A 22,086-nucleotide genomic window follows, 5' to 3' on the forward strand; every position below is an offset into this window, starting at 1 on the left:
TTTCCCCTTTGTTTTGAGGATTGGGGTAAAAGGTAGGAAGGTGTATGGCTTGATTTAAAGCTACCCTGGATACCACTTTAGGCATAAATGATGGGTTGGTACGAAGGGAAACCCTGTCCTGATGGAAAATGAGAAAGGGCTGCACTGCCATGAGGGCCTGTAGTTCCGAAACTCTACGAGCTGAAGTGATAGCCAGAAGGAAAGCAGTTTTCCAGGACAAATATTGCAAATCTGTTGAGGCAGCTGGTTCAAAAGGAGGTAATGTTAATTTTTCTAGTATGTAATTAAGATCCCAGGCTGGTATTGGTTGTTTCCTTGGTGGTCTAATATTCTTAGCCCCTCTGAGGAACTGTCGTAAGAGTGGGTGAGAAAATAAAGGAGGATCCGTGTTGTATTCTGCAGAAATGGCTGAGGCATGGATTTTTATGGAAGAAAATGAAAGCCCACTGTTCAGCAGCTCAGCTAGATACTGTAATACCTGAGGCAAGTTCAGTTTTCTAGGGTCCTGGCCTTTTTTCTCATTCCAAGAACAAAACCGCTTCCATTTTGCGGAGTAAGCTTTTCTAGTAGATGGCCTTCTGGCCTCCAAAATGACATCCTGCACCTCCTTGGAGAGTAGGGTCTGTTGTGGTGTTAAGGGATTTTCCATGCAGCGAGATTGAGTGTTTTCAGCTGACTGTGGAGAGTTTTGTAGCTGTGCTGAGTCAGCAGAAGAGGCATTAGAGGCAGGGACCAGGGAGGAGTATGTGTTAGGCTCCTCAGCAGTGGATACCAGTGTTGCCGTGGCCAATCTGGAGCAATCAGTATCATCTTCGGTCTGTCTGCTCTTGCTTTCAAAAGTACCTTGGGCAGAAGAGGCAGAGGTGGGAATGCGTAAACTGTCCATGCTGTCCAACTGAATGAAAGTGCATCCACTCTCCAGGCCTTTGGATGAAAGGTCCTTGAACAAAACGTTTGCAATTGATTCCTGTGGGAGGCAAAAAGATCTAGGTCTGGCCTCCCCCACACTTGGGTTATTTCTGTAAACACCTGAGGATGTAACTTCCATTCGTGTGGATCTGTCATATTTCTGCTTAAATTGTCTGCCAGCATGTTTTCCAATCCTGGCAGGTACTGGGCTTGAAGTTCGATATGCCATTCCAGAGCCAAGTTCCAAAGAGTCATGGCTAGTCTGCACAAGGGGTATGAATGTGTTCCTCCTTGTTTGTTTATGTACCACATTACTGTGGTGATGTCTGTTATCAGTAATTGCCCTGGATGCAGGAAGTCCTTGAAAGCTGTAATTGCATTTATTACTGCTAGCATTTCTTTGATTGATGTGAAGGTGCTTTTCTTTTTGGGACCATATGCCCTGGATGCACCTGTCCGTCATGTGCGCCCCCCAGGAGTAATCTGAGGCGTCTGTTGTGATAACTTGCTTTGCTTGAGGCTTGCAGAATGGGAGGCCTGTGTTTGCTTGACATGCTTGGGCCCACCATAGAAATTCCTTTTGCAAACATGGGATTATTGGTATTATTGTTTCCAAACTGTGACTGTGTTGAGACCATAGGTTTTTAGGTACCATTGAAGTTTCCTCATATGCAGCTTTGCACATGGGATTAAAAGAATGCAAGATGCCATGAATCCCAGAGCCTGCAGGATTTTCCTTGCAGTAAGCCTGGTACTTTTTGCTAGTATTTTGAAGTAATGAGATAGTTGCCCCTGTTTTTCTGGCGTAAGATAGGCCATCTGGGTGTTTGTGTCCAAATTGGCACCCAGGAAAGTTATTTTCTGAGATGGTGTTAGCCTTGATTTCTCTTTGTTGATTGTGTATCCCAGAGAATGCAATAACCGTGTCACATATGCCAGATGTTCCAGAAGTATGTGTTTGCTGTCCGCTTGGATCAGGCAGTCGTCCAAATATGGGTAAATTTGTATCCCTTGAAGTCTGCAGTAGGCAATCACTGATGCCAGGCACTTTGTGAATACTCTGGGTGCAGTAGATAAGCCAAAGGGCAATGCAGAGAATTGATAGTGGATTGAACCTGCAAGAAATCTGAGGTATCTTCTGCAGCTTTGTCTGATTGGGACATGCAGGTATGCCTCCTTGAGGTCCAATGTTACCAGCCAAAACTCCTTGCCCAGCATGGGAAGAAGTTGCTGTAATGTGAGCATCTTGAATTTTGGTACGAGTAGAAATGTGTTTAGGATGGATAAGTCCAAAATGGGTCTCCAGTCTGTTCCTTTCCTTGGTACCAGAAAAAGTCTTTAATAAAAACCTTGACCTTGTTCGTGAGTAGGTACCTCTTGAATAGCTCTCATGCTTATGAGCTTTGAAATTTGTAGTTGTGCCTCTGCCCTTTGATTCTGTGGCAGGTTTGGCATGCCTCTCATTTTTGGAAGAGTGTGAAAATGAAATTTGTAGCCTCTGTTTATAATGTCCAGGATCCATTTGTCTGTTGTGACAGTATGCCAATTGGCTGCAAATAATGCTAGCTTTCCTCCCAAAGGTGCTGCCAGCTGAGACGTGCTTGGCATGAAAATGAGCGAGTCATTGGGTTTGCTTCCTGTATTGTTGTGCACTGTCCTCGCCACCTCTTGGTGCTGGAGTTTGCCATTGTCGTCCTCTATATGATCCTTGTGATTGCCCTCTGCCCCTTGTGCGTCTGTATCTACCTCTTTGGGGCTTGTCAGTGGCTGGAAAGGACCAGTTTTTTGAAGGCCAATTTCTGCTAAAACGTGGTGGTTGGACCTGTAAAAAGGCTTTGACAGTTTGCATAGATTTGGCTTTTTCTTCCATTTTCCGTAGTATCTCCTCAGCATTAGTTCCAAACAGCACATCCCTTTGTAAAGGGGTATCTAGAAGTTTAGCTTTGACATGATCAGGCAAGTTTTGTTCTCTAAGCCAGGCATGTCTGCGAATGACTGATCCTGTAGCAGCCGCTCTACTTGAAGCCTCTAGTGCATCATAACCACATTGTAAAAGTGTGTTTACCCACTTGTTCTGCACTATGCATCATATCCTGTAACTCCTTTAAATCTGGTTGTTCAGGTTGAGACATTTTATTCCTTAATTGTGATAACAGGAACTGTTGATATTTAAGCATATGAAACTGACAATTTAAGGCCCTCATGGCTAGAGTGGCCGAGGTATATGCCTTTTTACCCCACCTTTCTAAAGACCTTGACTCCCTTTTCTGCTGGAAGTGGATTCTTGGCAGTGGAGGCCTTCAATCCCTTGGGGCCTTGTGAAATGGTTTCAGGGTCAGCATTATGACTTTTGAAGAGAAATTGGTGAGAGTTGGGTACTCTGTAATACCAATCAGGTTTGACTGGTGCAGGAGGCAGAGAATCCGGGTTAAGGCAAGCCACCGAATAAACATCATCAAGTATGTCCAAAACAGGGGGTATCACCAGAGGTCTGTGTTGAGGTAACAAAAGAAATTCCCTAAGCCTTTTCTTAGAATCTGAAAAGTCTTGGCCTTCCCAATGGAAGTATTCCCTCAAGGTGTGCAAGGTTTCCCCAAAGGAAAAATCCTCAGGAGGAGATACAGAAGGGATGGACTGTTCTGCATCCGAATCCTCAAAAGGGGAGTAAGAGTGTTCATCTGCATCAGCATGTTCTGATAAAATGGATCCCTGATCAGAAGAGGGAGAATCTTCCTCCACTCTGGGTCTCTTGTCTGGAGGGGGTTGAGAACCTCTGATAAGAGTAATTAAATCCTCAGCCATTTTAAGCATCTGTTTTTTAGGCATGGGACCTGGAGATGGGCCCTGTGCAACAGGCCTTTTGGGGTGCCTGGCTGCTTTGGATTTAGTGAAGGCCTTAATGGAAAAAGAAGATGAGGGTCTGAAGACACCTTGGGTGGAAGTGGACCTGTCCACATTAGTAGGCTCAACATTAGCAAAGGCTTCGGTGGTTGTAGTCTGGGTAAGGGCCGAGGTCCCAGCGGTCTCGGGTACAGAGGACACCGCCAAAGGAGTGTCGTTGGTAGTCAGGGACTGCAAAGGCGTCTCGCTGAGAACCGGACCACGTGTAGCCTGTTTTGGTATGGTGTCTGCGGGGACCACGGGCCTCATGTGTCGGTCCTTTTCCTTGCGTTTTTTGGGCAAAACGGTAGTCGGAGTGTCCGACGACATTTTATAACCAAAAGCTTTACCAAAATAGTGTTGGGCTAACTCCGCCCGACGCTTAATAGTGCGTTTATTGAAGGTAGCGCAAAAGCGACAGCCCGAGACTTTGTGGTCTGGGCCTAAACAAGGTATGCAGAGGGAATGGAAATCCTTATACGGTATTTGCCTCCCACAAGAAATACAATTATTAACTTTTTCTGACATCGGTCTGAGGCAAGAAAAGTTTCCCCAACGGGGTACTTAGCTTTGAAGACTTCGGTTTCCAAAATTTTTGTAATTCAGGAGCTGGCCGACCGGCACTTGCGAACTGCTTCTGCTTCGGGCACCGCGCGGCAAAAAAGACTGAAGAACATGGCGTCGGCTGTGTCTTATATACTCTGGCCTCACTGACGTCAGAAGAGAAAGCGACGACAACCGACGCCGGACCAAGACTTTGGAATTCGGCCGACCGAGGGACCGCCTGACGGCAGAAAACCCATCTGTGATTACTGCAGCTGTATGCACGATGTACATTGAGGACTAGGTCCTCTAACTAAAACGGGCCTAGTCCTGCAGAAGAGTTACACGAGGACTAGGTCCTCTAAGTTAAACGGGCCTAGCCCTGTGAAACAGAACCAAGTCTTGTAACCTAAGCAGATCAAGTATTTAACACAGATACACACGGTGTAGTCACACATGAAAAAATTTTGTACAGCAATCATTTAAATACCACCTTAGCGGATCCCCGCCAAAGACAAGTTAACAGTCAACAGCAACCAACAAAGGTCCGAGCAGTACAAATAAATCAACAGGAGCCCCTGTTGATCAAGAGTGGGAAAAAAACGCCAAAACAAACACTCTACCTGGGCAAAAAGTGCAACGGCGCCTAACTGGCACACAGGATACTAAAACTAGTACAGTGAGAAAAAAGTCCACAAGAACAACTTAGGCAAAGGCCTATAAGATAACACTAACATATCACTAAATACGCAATATACACTAAGAATGTAAGAATTGAAAAGGACTTAAGTCAGAGCCAAGAGAAGCACATCCAAACTCGATGTGGCAAACTAGATCTGGGGATTGCACTGGTGCACCATGGGATACCGGCTTAGCCATGAGCCAACCAGAAGTCTTTGAGCTTGTAAATCAGCAGAGGTGGAGCAGAGGATTGGCTCCGAACCCATATGTAAAAATGAAGGTGAGACTGGAATACCTAACATGTAATGTTTTGTCAAGATTGAAGACAGTAAGATAGCCTGAGAGACAGAGGAATGAAGTCTGGAGGGGTGGGCAGTGAAGGCAGCTAGTCACAGGCTACTTTCCCTGTCCTGAAAGGGAGGTTTCTGGGCAGGAGTTTAAGCAGGCTTAGAAGGGGTCTGTTGTTTCCTAGTGCCTTTTCTTGCCCTAGCATGGGAAGCTGGGGCAGTGTTTCCTAATGAACTAGGTCTTAGAGACAGTTTCTGTGAAATCTGGGTATAGGGGAGACTAACATGTGTTTTAAATCCTGTAGTTCCTTCCCTTTTTGCTGAAGGGCCTTGAATAGCTCAGTAACTTTATACCCAAAAAGGGCAGAGCTATCCAGGGGTCCAGACAGTAATTTGGCTCCAATATCATCGGGTAAGTGGTGTAGCATTAAACATGAGCATCTTCCAAGGATAGAAGCTGAGGATGCAAATCAGACAGAGGCTTCTGCAGCATCACAGCTGCATCTAATTGAATGTCTAGTAATTTTGGAAGACAGGAAAATGAGACTGGAAATATGAGCCTTGGAAAAAAGAGCCAGGAAAGTCACCTAAAACCTACCCTGGATCTCTCTCACCTCAGTCTTTTCTTACAGGTACCCATATCTGGACATATGTATCTGGTAATTTACTGGTCTAAAGGCCAGGGTAGCAGAAAGTATATACCTTCTTAACCAAGGCGCTCAATGGCCTTATTGTCCTGGTCTGTGGAAAGGACAGAGGTAGATGTAACAGTTTGGATGGCTTGTCTGCTGAAACAAGACAGCGGCAGGGTCAGCAAGAAGGCATTTTATCAAAAATGACACCCCTTCAGGGACTTTGTAAAACCTGTCAGGCCTTCGAGGGGCAGGTGGCTGTGAATCAGGAATAACAGAGGCAGCATTAAAAGCATCCAGGAAAGCTGGTAACACTGGAGGAATTGCAGAAGTAGCAGGGCTTTCCATCTGCAGAAGCCGATAGTATCCTTTTTGGACCTTTTTGGACCTTTGACATTTCAGAAAAATCCCTCTGAAAATGTTACCTCATTTTAGAAATAGTCTCCCCAAAGGTGAGGTCCTCTCCTGGGGAGTCAGCCTCAGCAGATTCGTCCTCTGGGGAAGCATACCCAAGAGGAGATGGCATCTGAGAGAGACAGGAGAGAAAATCCTCTGAAGAGGAGTCTGAGGAGTCGTCAGCTTCAGGTTGGATAATATCCTCAGCCTTAGCCCTGGAGCTGATAAGGACGACTACCAGTCTGTGGGGAAACCAGCATGGCAGGCCTTAGGGCCATTAAGGCATTAAACAGGCTCTGTGAAAAAGCCTGCCAATCAGGTTGGCTTTCAGCAAGAGGGGAGAGATGTTTTGTGTTTCTTTTTAAGTGAAGGCCTAGAAGGAGTAGGCCCTAAGGAAGTCTTAGTCTTGGCGGAAAGCCTAGATTCTGTTTGCTGGGAAGCAGTGCAAGGCCCTGTCTGGGCAGCTGTAAGAAGCAGAGGTTCCTCCTCATCGTCAGGAGGTGACGTCTGCAAGCCCTTCCCAGATGTGCAGTCTGTCCTAGGTTCTGCAGCATCCCGAGGAGTACCCGTTATAGCTATTTTGGCAGACTCTGAACTCTCCTCCAGATGAACGTCGGCCACAGGAAAGATGTCAGGTGGAGAAGGGGCAGCATCAAGTTCAGGCCTGGAAACCTTAGCCTTCTTTTTGGGTGGTTCTATAGACTGACCAGATGACCCTTCCATCCCTAACACTAAGCGTTTAAGATAACTCTCTAGGTAAATGCTCAAGGCATGCAGATGACTGCAGAGTGTCTTAGGGCCAAAGGCCTGACAGATTGCAAAGGTAAGATGGTCATGAGTAAGCCCTACACAGAAAAAGCAGAGTTCATGGGCATTCTTATGGGGGATCTGACAACTACACCTGCACTTCCCCTTCCTGGATGACATGTAACCTAAACAGACATGCAGTGACAAAATGGAATCCGAAACCGCCCCAACGGGGTACTTACCTTAGAAACTTGAAGATCTGGTGGCGAAGTCAGCACTAAGTATTGACTTTCGACTGGCAACAGAGACGTTCTGAGGAAAGGCATGTGCAGCTGTCACTTTTACGGCCCAAGCTCCCTAGGCCAACATCAGACGTTCCATGTACCTAGCACCGACTACATGTTTTTGTACAACGAATGTTCGGGTAGCAAGCAGAGGATAACCCAAGAGTTTGGAATACTGCAACATGAAAACAGAAGGACATAGGGGCTGATGTAGTGTGACCAGAGTCTCAGGCTTTGTTGACCATGTCTAAGGAGAATATTAGAGCAGTGGATGTGCTGTGAACGGAGCAGAACCCATGCTGTGTTGGGGAGATGATTTTGTTGTTTAGAAAGTAGTGAGCGAGTTGTTTTTGTACATATTTTCTAGGATTTTAGAGATGGGAGAAATTATAGCTATGGGCCATAAATTAGAGATATCAGTTGATGGGCCGCCTTTATGAAGGGGCAGGATGATTGCTTTTTTACCCAGAGGTGAGGGACGTAGGATTCTTGGACAGACCTGTTAATAAGAATGCTAACAGGGGAGGCCACTGCATCAGCAGTGATAAGAAATTAGGCAGGAATTCTATTGGCTGAATTTAAGAAATGCTCTAAATTCATTAACAACTTTCTGATGTAAGAGGTAGAGATTGGGGGGGGGTTAAATTCTGGCTGGAAGGGTTATGTGCAGTTTGGATGGGGGGTGTTAAAGCTTGGAGGAGAGTTAAATAGTGTAGGTAAGGTATTAGGGAGATTGTATTCTAAGAGGGAAGGAGAGGGGGTGTAGAAATACAATTATTTGGGAGGAGTAAAGAAAGGGAAGCAGTAATGTTAGCAATAGCATCAATAAAGTAGGAGTTAAAATTGGGGGCTATTTGTTCAGGAGGCATGTTGGGATGTGGGCAGGGATAGGGTTTGGTGCCAGGGTTTAGGAGATTATTGATGGAAGACCAGAACATTTTGGGGTTAGTTTTCCTATTTGTTGGTAGATTCCAGAAGTATTGTTGCCTGTCTTTACAGATGAATTTTTTGGGTTCCTATGAGAAGGGCGAACACGCTTATATAGAACATTAAAATGTGAAACCTGAAAACGCCGAAGGCACGGAACATTGATTTTTTTCCCCAAGAAAAAAAAAAAAAAACAAAAAACGATGGGCCGTTCTCCAGTCTTTGTTTTCTCCATGATCTCGGTGTTGGTATATTTACGTTGGTGTGCGTGTGTGTGGCAAGACAAAGCCCCCTACTTTATTTTGCCTGTACATTATTTTTTTTTATCAGTGAATTTTTTCCCTGGGAAAAAATTTGCTGATCTATTCCTTCGACATTTTAAGGTTTCGCATTTTTAAGTTCGATAAGAGAGAGTTCGTTATTTTTAGAGTTTGATCTTCTGATAGAGACGCAGTTTTTTAGCTTGGTTTCAGACCTGTTTGTAGTGAATAGGGTCGGAAGGATTTTTAGATTTAAGCCAGAGTTTCCAAGTTTTGTCCCTATTAGTCATGATTTCTTTGGCGTTTTTTTGTTAACCAGGGGGCATGGTTGATTTTGAAATCTTTAGGAGCTAGGTTATCAAACTTTTAGAAAGACGTTATTAAAGTAGAGCAGCATGTTATCCAATGGAAGAGTTTTAAGGCTGTTTCAGTTATAGCTATTCAGTATGCTATTAAATGTATGGGGACAATTTTGATTTGGACTAGTTTGATATTGTGAACTTTTGGGAAGGATGAGCAAGCTCTTACAGCATAGGTAGGGAGGTGATCACTAATGGAGTTGGACATGGTGCCAGATGTTAAGTATTTAGAGGGGTCTGAGACCAGAAACCAGTCTAAGATTGATCCTTCATTGGTTTTACTGTTGACCTTAGTAGTGATGGTGATTAGTTGGGTAAAGTGAAAGTGGAAGCCAAATCAATATTCACGTCACCAAGAATAATAGTTTCATTTTTTACAGTATAGGAAAGCCAAGACAGAATATCTTCCAATACTGGTATATTACTTCCAGGGAGCCAGGCATGAAACGCAGAGGTTTTATTAAAGATATTTTGAAAGTTTATAGGAGTTAGGTGAAGAGCTTTTGAATTTTTTAGGGAGCTATAATTTGAAGATAGGAGAGTGGTTGAGGGCCCAGGGTTAGGGTGGATGTCACCGGAACAGATAAGGGGAAAAAAAGGGCATGGTAGAGCTTTAGTAGGAAACGTGAAAAGCTTGGTGATTACAAAGAGAGGGCAGTGATACTGAGTGTTGGGTTTATAATGTAGGGAATAGCTGGTGGAGAGAATGTGAGGTTTGGCACAGAGGACAGGAAAGTTGTATAATATAGGTTAGGGCTAATGTTAGAATAGGGAAAAAAAGGTGGAACATATACATGTTGAGTTAAAAAGTTTGTTTTGGTAGTTAATGACTTTGGGCTTACTACTGTTTTTGCGTTAGAAACAGGAGAAATAAGAAAAAGGAGTATTGTTTGTTGAAAGAAGGGAGACATTGTGTCAAACCAATGTTGGGGAAAGGAGTGAATACGGTTTGTTAGAGAAGTGAGGAATGGTGATTGGATAATGAGCAAGGGAGTGTGTCTAGGAGAGTATAAATGGAATGAGAGAGGGGGTGGATGGGAATGAAGGAACAGGAGGGGAGTGGAGTGAGCCCAAAGTGGAGGGTGAACAGAGCTGGCTAAACCTTGTTCGCAGCTGATCGTAACAACCTAAGCACTTAAAATGTGCATTGAAATTTTGTATTGCAGCAGCTATTAATCAGCAATCTACAAAAAGGAACCAAGCTAATACAAGAGGTTCATGTGGGGAAAAAGGGTAAAATAGATATCCATCTACAAATATTTCACTGTTAATGTGTCAACATTAAAAGAATGAAAAAAATCCAATTAATGACTGCTTTAGATTACAAAGATGGAACAAATTCTAGTGGTGTGTTGGGAGTGCTCAAACTCTCTGCCAAAGATATTTACTTCCCAAACTTGGCAGTGTAAAGTTAATTTACCTCATCAGTGGTTTCCTCAAAAAGATAGTACTGCTGTGCAAGAACTTAACATAACCTTAGATGTCCTCTTCTATATGCTGCTGTATTCATGACATCAAGGAGTTTTCCTCTGGTGAACTCTTGCACATCTGGCCACTATACAAAAGTTAAATGCTACTGCTAGGGTGCACGTGTGACATCCCATGCCTCTCTCTCGGACATCGGTCATAAATGGACGTCAGCACAAACCTCTTCAGAAGTGAATGCCACCGGAATCAATGACTACAGAGTGGTTACTCCAGGAAACCGGAATCAGGTTAAGTGTGAGGGAGAAGGCTGGGTGGGAAACTATACAGCAGCATACAGAAGAGGATGACATTTAAGATTATAGTACATTCTTACACAATAATACTATGCCCCTCTATTCATATGCTGCTGTATTCATGACATCAGGGAGAATGCAAAAGCTCCTGTCCTAATGAAGGGGAGGCGGACCAGAAGCAGTTTCCACAAACCTGTGAAGGATGGCTCTGGCAAATCCTGCCCTGGCTTTAGAGACCATATCCAGTTTGCAGCACCTGGTGAATGTGTGAACTAAGAGCCAAGTAGCTGCCTCTAGGATAGCAGCTGTGTCCAATCCTTTAAGGAAAGCTCCTGAGGAGGACACTGCCCTGGCTGAGTGTGCCCTAACATAGGCTGGGAGTGACTTAACATGAATGGTTTTTGATAGCCAAGAGGATATAATTTGCTTGGAAACAGGTTGACCCAGGGCTCTAGGGTGATACGAGATGAAAAGCTTGTCAACTTTTCAGAAGGATTTGGTTTTGGCCAAATAAAATCTGAGCTGTGTATGTCCAGGGAATGCAGTATTCCCTCTACTCGGCTCTGCAGAGAGGGGAAAAAGGTTGGCAGGTTGAGAGTCTGATTGTGGACAAGTCATTTATCATTTTGGGCATAAAATTGGGTTCGTACGCAAACATACCCTGTCCTTGTGGAAGACAGTGAAGGGGCGGTATGCAATAAGGGTCTGTAGTTCATAGACACTTCTGGCAGAAGTTATGGTCACCAACTGTATGGTCTTTGAAGTGCAGTGTTGGAGAGAGCAGTCTTTGACTGGTTCTAATGGTGGTAGTGTCAATTTTTTCTAGGACAAAATTAAGGTTCCAAGGAGGTGGAATGGGCTTCCTTGGTGGTCTGGGGTGTAGTGCCCCTCTCAATAAGAGTTTGACCTCTAATCTAGATGCTAAAGGTGGTACCATGGGCAGGCAAGATGAGATGGCAGATAGGTGGATTTTAATGGAGTATGACAGTCTGGATTTCATAAGGTCACAGGTAGGACAAGACCACTGGAGGCTCTGCCATCAGTGATTATAAGCTGTTTTTCTGACACCATAAGGAAAATCTCTTCCACTCGGAGAGGTAAGATTTTCTAGTAGTTGGTTTTCTGGCCTCCTGAAAAACCTGGGTCACATCCACTATATATAGGTGTCTGAAGGGAACCAACACCCTATCACCCACACTGAGGTTCAGTGTGGGCAGTTGAGTGCAAGAGTGTTCCCTTGTACTGTGTGAGCAGCTCCATTCTCTGGGATAACTTGTGGTGATTGCCCTTGGCTAGGTGAAATAGTAGGGGGAACCAATGCTGCCTTGGCTAGTAGGGAGTCACCAGCAAGATTTGAGGCTGTTCCTTCTGAATTTACAGGACTCTGAATGAGAGGAAATATCAGAATGCATGTGTGTACATTCCCTTAGTCTGAAGCATCTGTGAAGCGGTCTTGGTTTGGGGGTGTGGGCTGTAGGGGCAGGCTTGGGTTTGACTGAATTTGGGAGATCCACCACTTAGTTCCTTGGACAGGCAAGGAAGTATTAGGATCACAAACTCTAGAGGATGTATTTCTTCGATACCACTGAAACACTCATGTGTAGCCTTGCTAGGGAGACCATGGGGATAAGAAGAGGCCATGAATCCTAAGATCCTAAGGAATTCCTTGGCTGAGATGGTTTTGAGTGGAAGGATTCCCTGGAAGAAATGTGAAGGGTCACAATCTTTTCTGGTGGCAGGCAAGCCATCATTTCCCTTGTCAGAATCGGACATCCTAAAAACACCTAATCCTGAGAGGTCGTCAGAGAGGATTTATTTTGTGATTTATGGTGAATCCCAGACCTGTAAGGAAGGAGATTAACTGCAGGTGTTGCAAGGCCATGGAACTTGAAGTAGCCTGGATACGGATGTCGGCTAGATAGGGAAAAAGCTGTATTGCCTTCGTCCTAGCGAAAGCCATGACTGGGGCCATTTTTTAAATACTCTTGGGGCCATAGAAAGACCAAAGGATAAAGCACAAAACTGATAGTGTGCAGAATCCACTAAGAAGCTGAGGTACTTTTTGAACAGTGGATGGATGGGGATGTGCAAGCAGGCGTCGTTTATGTCCAAGGACACTAGGAATGCCTGAGTCAGAATGAGTGGAAGAAGGGTAGGGAGAGAGAGCATCTCCCTGGAGGGGACTCTGAGGAAGGTGCCGATGTTGGACAGGTCTAGGATGGGCCTCCAGAGAGCTTCCTTCCTGGGTACCAGGAAAATTCTTGAGTAAAATCCCTTCCTTCTTGCAGAGAGCAGGGCCTCTTGAATGGTTCACTGAGCAAGAAGTACCTGCAGGATTGGAGGGAAAAGTGGGATTTGGTCTCTGGGCGGGGGAGGGATGCCTTTGGGAGAGGGTCTCGTCTCCCAGTTCATGAAGTATCCTGTTTTACGATAGATAGGACCCAGAAGTCCTGCATAACCTGTTTCCAAACGGGAAGGGAGATGGAGAGGTGCATGGAAAGAGGGGTGTCTGGGTGGAGGGCCTGGTAGTCAGACTACCAGTCGTTCCCTGAAAAGAATGTTTAGAGGGTGGAGTAGGAGAGAGACCTGAAAGAGTGCTGATTCCGGTGGTCCTTTCTAGGTTCAGCTTGCATTCTCTTAGCTGAGGACCTAACAAAAAAGTTTTAGCTGGGTAGTTTCTCTGAAAGCGTGGAACTGGGGAGACAAAGATGGGTCTCAATTCCTGCAGTTCCTTGCCTTTGGTCTGGAGGATCCTAAAACAATTCAGCAGCAGCTGACCCAAGCAGGATTTTATTATCCAGGGGCACATCTAGGAGCTTGACTTTGATGTCATCAGGGAGGTGTTGCAATCTTAACCAGGAAGACCTCCTGATGACAGATGTAGAGGTGGCACCCCTTGCAGATGCTAATACAGCATCGTAGCTGCATTTGGAGTGTTTGGTCACTTGTGTGCAGGAGTTCAGGAGAGAGGAAATCTTGGCTTTAGCATGAGTCAGTGAGATCTCCCAGTTGCTAGACCACATCTTCCAAGAGAGCCAAGGAATACTTGGCCATGTGGGTCTGGTAGCTGACTGGTCTTACTTCTGGAGTGGGAGAAGTACAAGCTTCCCTTTCCCAGAAGTTCCATCATTCTACTCTCTATCACAGGGCAGAGAAGAGGTGGAAGGTAGTAACTTTGAAGTTTTGTCAGTGGTCATGGAGATAATTGCAGGGTCTGCAGAAGGGGCTTTATACAAGAAGGTTGTCTCCTCGGGCACCTTATAGAATCTGTTTGGATGCTTGGGTGGTGGGGGCTGAGAGTCAGGGTTTTTAGAAGCAGCCAAGAAGGCATCCAGAAAAGCAGGGTGTACTGGGGGCAGAGCAGAAGGGCTGTGAGACTCCAGTAATTAGAAGTTATGTCCTTACCATAACGTTCCATGTGGAGTGTTCATCTCGCCTTTGTTCTTACACCTGGGTTCGGAGCCGATCCTCGGCTCCGTGTCGGCCGCTTGGCAAGCACTGCATCGAGAAGAAGCTCGAGACCAACCTAACTCCCACAATCCCCCTCTGCCTTTACCTCAGATCTAGTTTGCAAGCAAACCAGAAGTCAACAGAGAGAGTAACACATTCATGCCAAAAACAACATAACTGAGAGAAACACCTAGATATATATATATATATATATATATATATATATATATATATATATATATAAATATATATATATATATATATACACACACATATATACACAACAACTGCGTAATGCAGAAGCAGGAGAAACCAAACCAGACACCAAACTAAACGTTCTTCCTGAGGGTGGGAGGGTGGGAATGTAAGAACAAAGGCGAGATGAACACTCCACATGGAACGTTATGGTAAGGACATAACTTCTAAATGTGAGTGTTCAATCTCGCCGTTTGTTCTTACACCTGGGTAGCGTCCCTAGCTCCATGTTCCTGAGGAACTCACGGGAGAACGTTCTTGAGCAGAGTAGAACCAAAGGTTGCCCTGTCCCTAGAAACCCTGTCTACCTTGTAATGAGAAATGAATGTATGTGGTTTAGACCAAGTGGCAGCTGCACAAATAGTGTCTAATGGTAAGCGAGCTGCATGAGCCAGGGATGTAGATACTGATCTTGTAGAGTGCCCCTTGGGTTTGACAGGTAAAATTTGTTCCGAAGCAGTATAAACAAATATAATGCAATCAGTTAGCCATTTGGAAAGGGTTCGTTTAGTAACTGCTATACCTTTCCTGCTGTCTGCAAAGGCTACCAAAAGTTGATCTGTTTTCCTGTGATCCTTTGTTCTATCCAGGTAAAATCTAAGTTGTCTATGAACATCCAAATTGTGTAACATATACTCCAACTTATTGGAGTGTTTTTTGAAAAAGGTAGGGAGCTCAATGGATTGATGTTATTAACGGAGCATACTTTGGGGAGAAAGGACGGATTAGTGCGAAGAGATGCTCTGTCAGAGTGAAAGATCAAATAAGGGTGTTTAATAGAAAGAGCCTGAAGCTCTGACACCCGTCTAGCCGATGTAATGGCCACCAAAAAGAGGGTCTTCCACGACAAATACTTCAATGGACAAGAAGAGGCTGGTTCAAACGGAGGTAGCATCAATTTAGATAATAAAAGGTTCAAGTTCCAAGGTGATGTAGGAGTTCTAACTGGTGGTCTAATATGGAAAGATCCTTTCAGAAAGGCCTTACAAAGTCTGTGAGCCATAATAGGAGCCCCACATTCTTCCACATTAAAGTTGGAAATGGCAGCCAGTTGCACTCTCAAAGTGGCAGGAGAAGCTACTTGGTGGAACAATTCGGTTAAAAACTCCAAAATCTTATTTAAGGGAGCTATAAAGTACAGTTTTGTACCTACCATAAATGTAGATGTTCGAGGATTCCCTTGCTGCAGTCCTGACAATTGGGTATAGTCCGCGTCCCAGTCGGCCCGAATACCAGAGGCCGGTCATGGCGCCTTAGACTGACGCCAGTACGTCAGGGTACTAATGCGCATGACCGACGCCATTTCCTCAGTCTTTTCTTGCCCCAGATGTCAGAAGACCCAAAAGACAAGTCCCAAAACAACCTGCACCAAAACATGTACAATATATACAGTAATATATACAAAAATATAAGCATGTAAACTCACCTACACAACCACCCTGAAACACAGAGGGAAGGAGGGAGGGTTGGACTGCAGCAAGGGAATCCTCGAACATCTACATTTATGGTAGGTACAAAACTGTACTATGTTCTTCGTCTTCCCTTGCTGCAGTCCTGACAATTGGGTAGAATCCCAAAGCAGAGGTAAGGGAGGGTGGGAAATTATAAAGTAGCAGGAGCTGACAACATGCCTTGTAAAACAGCTGTGGCAAACCAGCTCTAGTCTTAGAGTATATAGGCAGGTGATAATGCCTAGAGAAAGTATGCACTGAACTCCAAGTAGCTGCTTCCAGAATATCCTTAGTTGCCACCCCCTTAGAAATGCTGTTGAAGTGGCAGTAGCCCTAGTGGAATGAGGCCTAATCCCAGCTGGAACCTCTTTGCCATGATGGGAATAACAAAATGCAATGCAAAAGCCAATCCACCTAGAAATAGTTTGTTTTGACACAGGCTTGCCCTGTGAACTTAAAGCAAAAGAAACAAGTAACTGCTGAGACTGCCTAAAATCTTTAGTCCTGCTCAAATAATAACGCAATTGCCTGTGTACATCTAAAGTGTGCAAAATCTTTTCCCTTTATTTTGAGGATCTGCAAAAACGAGGCAAATGAATAGTTTGGTTTAAAGCCACACTAGAAACCACCTTAGGCATAAAGGAAGGATTAGTACGTAATGATACCCTGTCCTTATGGAAAATCAAAAGGGCTCTACTGCCATAAGGGCCTGCAACTCAGACACCCTTCTTGCAGAAGTAATAGCCAACAGAAAAGCAGTCTTCCATGACAAATATTTCAATTCAGCAGTAGCTGCAGGCTCAAAAGGTTGTAGAGTAAGTTTTTCCAACACAAAATTGAGATCCCAAGCAGGAGTAGGAGCTCACGTGGGGGTCTTATATTCTTTGCCCCTCTAAGAAACTGCTTGAACAAAGGATGCGAAAACAAAGGTGGGTCACAATCATAGTGAGCTGAAATTGCTGCAGCATGAATCTTTATGGAAGAGAAAGACAAACCTTTGTCCAATAATTCAGTAAGATATTGAAGAGCCACACTCAAATTAGGCTCTGAAATCTCCAAATTCTTTGCTGTACTCCAAAATAAAAATCTCTTCCATTTTTCTGACACTCTCCTAGTACTAGGCCTTCTAGCTTCCATAATCACATTTAAAACTTGTTGAGGAAGCTGAGACCTACCATGCGTCAACACAGAATATGCCAAGCTGTGAGATGAAGAGATTGAAGCTTGACATTGAGCAGATGACCGTCCTTCTGAGATAACAGATGAGGAATCAGAGGTAAAGGCCATGGAGGCTTCTTTACAAGACTCCTTAGAAGTGGGTACCAGTGTTGCCGAGGCCAATCTGGAGCTATCAAAATCATCCTTGGCCTGTCCTGTCTGACCTTTAGTAATACCTTTGGAAGAAGAGGTAGAGGTGGAAAGGCATAGACATGAAGGTTTTTCCAACTGAAAGACAGAGCATCCACTTTCCAAGCTGTGTGATGAAACCCCTTTGTGCAATACTTTGGCAGCTGGTGGTTTAGTGGAGAAGCGAACAGATCTATGTCTGGAGTTCCCCATGACACTGTCAATTTCTGAAATACATGAAGATCCAGTTTCCACTGGGGATCCATGATTTGTCTGCTTAATACATCTGCTAGGAGTTCTGTGCTCCTGGCAGAAACCTTGCCTGAAGAGTCAGTTGCAGGCTTAACGCAGTCTCCCATAAAATCATTGCTTGCCTGCATAGAGGATAAGAATGTGTTCCCCTTGCTTGTTGATGTACCACATGACAGTTGTGTTGTCTGTCAGAATCAACACCTGCCCTGGAAGAAGTAACTCCTTGAACGCCATCAATGCAAACTGGACTGCTAACATCTCCTTCATGTTGATATGTAGATGCTGTAGTCTGGCAGGCCACTTGTCTTGTATCCACTTTCCATTTAGATGAGCTCCCAAGCAGTATCCGAGGCATCTGTCGTTAAAATCTGACTCGCCTCTGGCCGGGTCACAGAGAGTCCCTTGTTTAGGTGACATTCCTGAGCCCACCACAAGAATTCCTTTTGAAGGCAAGGTATTATTTGAATGACAGTGTCCAAATCTTGGCAGTGCTGTGTCCATACATTTTGAGATACCATTGCAGCTTCCTCATATGCAGTTTGGCATTGGGAAGCACCAGAATACAAGATGCCATGAACCCTAATGCTTGAAGGACTGTCCTTGCAGTCAGCACGGACTGATGAGATAGTTGATGGAAGTAAAGTGACAGACTCTTTTGTTTGTCCGGGGTTAAAAGGCCATCTGGGCTGCTGTATTCAGTCTCACACCCAGAAAGCACATGTCTTGAGAGGGTACTAGACTGGACTTTATTTCGCTCACAGAATACCCTAGGCATCTTAGCACTGCTATGACATATTCCAGATGCTGTAGAAGGTGTTCCTTTTCTTGAGTCAGTATCAGGCAGTCGCCCAAGTAAGGATAAATTTGAATGCCTTGAAGCCTGAAGTAAGCTATCACTGGAGCCAGAACCTTTGTGAATACTCTGGCAGTAGATAAGCCAAAGGGCAATGCAGAGAACTGATAATGAAAATCTCCAGTTCGAAACCGCAGATACTTTCTGCAACTTAGCCTGATGGGCACATGAAGGTAAGCTTCCTTGAGATCCAAAGTTACCATCCAGTGATCCTTGCCCAGCAGAGGTAACAGTTGCTGTAACGTCAACATCTTGAACTTGGGAATGTCCAGATAAGTGTTGAGGATAGATAAATCCAAAATTGGTCTCCATGTGTTCCCCTTCTTTGGTACTAGGAACAGGCGAGAATAAAATCCAGCCCCTTTCTGACACAGGGACTGGCTGAATAGCCCCTATCTGGAGTAACTGAGAAACTTGCTTGTGAGCCTCTTTTCTTTGTGGAGGAGGAACATCTGGCATGCCTTTGAAAGGGGCATTGTGTGGAAATAAAATCTGTACCGTGATGAATGATATCCAGCACCCATCTGTCTTGAGTGATTAAATCCCAATTTTCTTTGAAAAGAGACAATCTTCCTCCCAAAGGAGCTGCCAGACGAGAGTCCACTGGCAGCTGAAAAGGCAGGTCATTGGTTCTGCTTACGAAAGGACTGACCCCTGCCCTCACCAGAAGTCTGAGCAGGTGAACTGTCTGATCTAGGCCTAAACGAACCTTGAGCCCTGCCCCTACCACGCCTAGACCTACCCCTAGACTGGGAACCATAAGCAGGATATGTCCACCCCTTAGCAGGCCAATTTCTACTAAACTGAGGCTGCACCTACAAAAAATCTTTAACAGTCTGCATAGACTTAGCTTTGTCCTCCATTTTCTTTAAAACTGCTTCCACAGGCCGGCCAAACAACACATCAGACTGTAAAGGAGCATCCAAAATCCTGGTCTTAACATGCTCAGCTAAATTCTGATCCTTCAACCATGCATGTCTGCGAAGAACAGAACTAGTAGCAGCCACCCTCGAGGAGGCCTGAACAGCATCAAAACCACACTGCAAAGAATGCTTACCCACTTGTTCAGACACATGAACCAAATCCAGCAATTCTTTACACTCAATACCTTCCGCCAAAGCATCCACCTTAGATTTCAATTGTGAAAGGAGATAATTCTGATACTTCAGCATATGAAATTGACAATTCAACGCCTCATGGCTAGAGTGGAAGAAGTATATACTTTCTTACCCCACCTATCCAAAGCCCTTGCCTCTTTATCAGAGGGTACAGGATTTTTAACCACAGAAGCTTTAACACCTTTAGGCCCCTGAGAAACAGTTTCTGGGTCCGCCCTGGGACTCTTAAACAAATACTTATGAGCTTCGGGCACCCTATAATACCTATCAGGCTTAACAGGAGCAGGAGGCAAGGAATCAGGGTTCAGAGAAGCCTCTGCAAAACATCCTCCACCACATTCAACACAGGAGGAATAGCTAAAGGCCTATGCTGGGGCAAAACAAGAATTCCCTAAGCCTTTTTCTGGAGTCAGAGTAATCTTGGCCTTCCCATTTAAAGTGCTCCCTCATGGAGTGAAGAGTCTCTGAAAAATCCTCAGGAGGAGAAGCTGAAGGAGTGGAATCATCCACATCAGAATCAGAATAAGTAGGAACTCTTGCAAGTCTTCCACAGAAGACTCTGAAGCCTGTGAACACTGTTCAAAACTATCAAACTCCTGTTCCACCCTAGGCCTCTTATCAGGTGGGGCAGAGAACCTCTAATCAAAGTAATCAAATCTTCTGCCATTTTAAGCATATGTTTCTTAGGCACAGAGCCCGAAATGCTAGGAGAAGCCCCTACAGAAGCTGAACTTGGCCTTCCTCTAAAAGAAGCTTTGGCAACAGAAGGAGAGGCCCTAACTACCTTGGGAAGAGAGGGAAGAACAGTTACCTGAGAAGCCCCTCAGCCTGGCCTACCTCCTGAGAGGGCACATCCTGTAACAGTAAAGTATCTGCCTGAGACTCCATAGAGACTCCTGGCAAAACCTCTGGCTCCCTGAGCCTTCTAAAGGACCGACGTCCGGGACCGCCGGTTCCTCACCCTAGACTTCACTGTTTTGTCCTTGCGCTTCTTGGATGAAGCAGGCGGCGGAGCATCCGACGGCATAGTATAATTGCAACGCTTCCCAAACACTAACCTAGCACAATCAAGCCTCCTCTTAATAGTGCGCTTGTTAAATCTAGCACAAGAGCGGCAACCAACAACGCCGTGCTCAGGCCCTAAACAAGGTATACACAATGTATGATAATCCCTATGCGGTATCTGCTTCCCACAAGAAATACAGTTATTCACTTTTTCTGACATCCGTTAAATACTGAGGCAAGAAAAACCAAAATGTTCCCAACGGGTTACTTAGCCAACTCTGTATTCGGTCTGAAACTCCGGTTTCGGAAAATCTCAGAACGCCAACCTGCACTCGCAAAATTGCTTCTGCATCGGACCATGCGGCAAAAAAGACTGAGGAAATGGCGTCGGTCATGCGCATTAGTACCCTGACGTACTGACGTCAGTCTAAGGCGCCATGACCGACGTCAGCCTTATACTCTGGTATTCGGGCCGACTGGGACGCGGACTATACCCAATTGTCAGGACTGCAGCAAGGGAAGACGAAGAACATCAGGGTCCAATTGCTGTGTATTTGCCCAGTAAACAAAACGCTTCCATTTACTAGTGTAAGTCTTTGTAGAGGAAGCTTTATGAGAAGCCACTAGTATATTCTGAACTGCAGGTGAAAGAAGATCAGACCTGGCTAAGAAGGGAAGCGGAGCAGCCAAGCTGCTAGTTGGAGTGACAGTAGCGAGGGGTGGGGAGCCCCTGACGAGTGGGTCAGTAGATCCGCCCGGTCCAGGATCCAGGGTTCCCGAATGCGGTGTGCCAGAAGAAAGGGAAACCAGATTTGACGAGGCCAGAATGGGGCAATGAGGATAATCGTCCTTTGCAGGTTGTTGGCTTTCTGCAGAAACTTTGCTATCAGGGAAAGGAGGAAAAGCGACAGGAGACCCGGGGCCAATCGTGAACCAGAGCGCCCCTGGGGACTTCCCTGAGGGGTAATAGGGCAAAATAGCTTCTGCATTTGGCGCTCATTGGAGACGCAAAAGATCGCAGGAAGGCTGGCCCCATTTGCGAAAAATCTCCTTCGCAACTGACTGAGGGACCACTCGTGAGGCAACAGGATTGCTCTGCTCAACCTGTCGGCTATGACGTTGGATGACCCCGGGATGTGCGTTGCAATCAGAAAGCGACCCGTGGACTCCGCCCATTGCCAGATTCTCATGGCCTCTCTGCATAGCTGATGAGACTTGGTTCCCCCTTGTTTGTTTATGTACCAGACTACGGACATGTTGTCCGTCTGAACTGCAATAGTCCCTAGAGGAAGAAGGGGAGCAAAGTGTTGCAACGCTAGAAACACTGCCCTCAACTCTAGAACATTAATGTGCAGATTGTACTCTAAATTGGTCCATTCGCCTTGGACTGTCTGTCCCTGAAAGATGCCCCCCCACCCTATCAGGGAAGCGTCCGTGGTCACCGTAGCTGTCGGCGTGGGTAGCACAAATGGTCTTCCGCTGGAAAGATTGCAAGTCCGGAGCCACCAGGCTAGGTGTGATTTGCATGTGTTTGTGATCAGAATTTCGTGTGTCAGAGGTAGCTGTTGGAACAACCATTGTGCAAACAGTAGCCATTGTAGAACTCTCATGTGCAGTCTTCCCAATGGTATCGCAATGAGAGAAGCTGCCATGAGACCCAAAACCTTCAGAACCAGTTTTGCTGGGGATTTTTTGGATGACAGAAGAAGAGATATGTGGCTTTGTAGTG

The 22,086-nt window shown here is 45.2% G+C and overlaps 1 protein-coding gene across 1 annotated transcript in view; it reads right to left on the minus strand.

Moving 5' to 3' along the window:
• The window catches only part of PPP2R1B (protein phosphatase 2 scaffold subunit Abeta), a 1,373,270-nt gene that overhangs the window by 41,660 nt on the left and 1,309,524 nt on the right, over positions 1-22,086 (minus strand). The window lies entirely within an intron of this gene.

This window comes from Protopterus annectens, chromosome 8.part0 (assembly GCF_019279795.1).
Source record: "Protopterus annectens isolate FY-2018-M chromosome 8.part0, PAN1.0, whole genome shotgun sequence".
Classification (NCBI taxonomy): Eukaryota; Metazoa; Chordata; order Ceratodontiformes; family Protopteridae; genus Protopterus; species Protopterus annectens.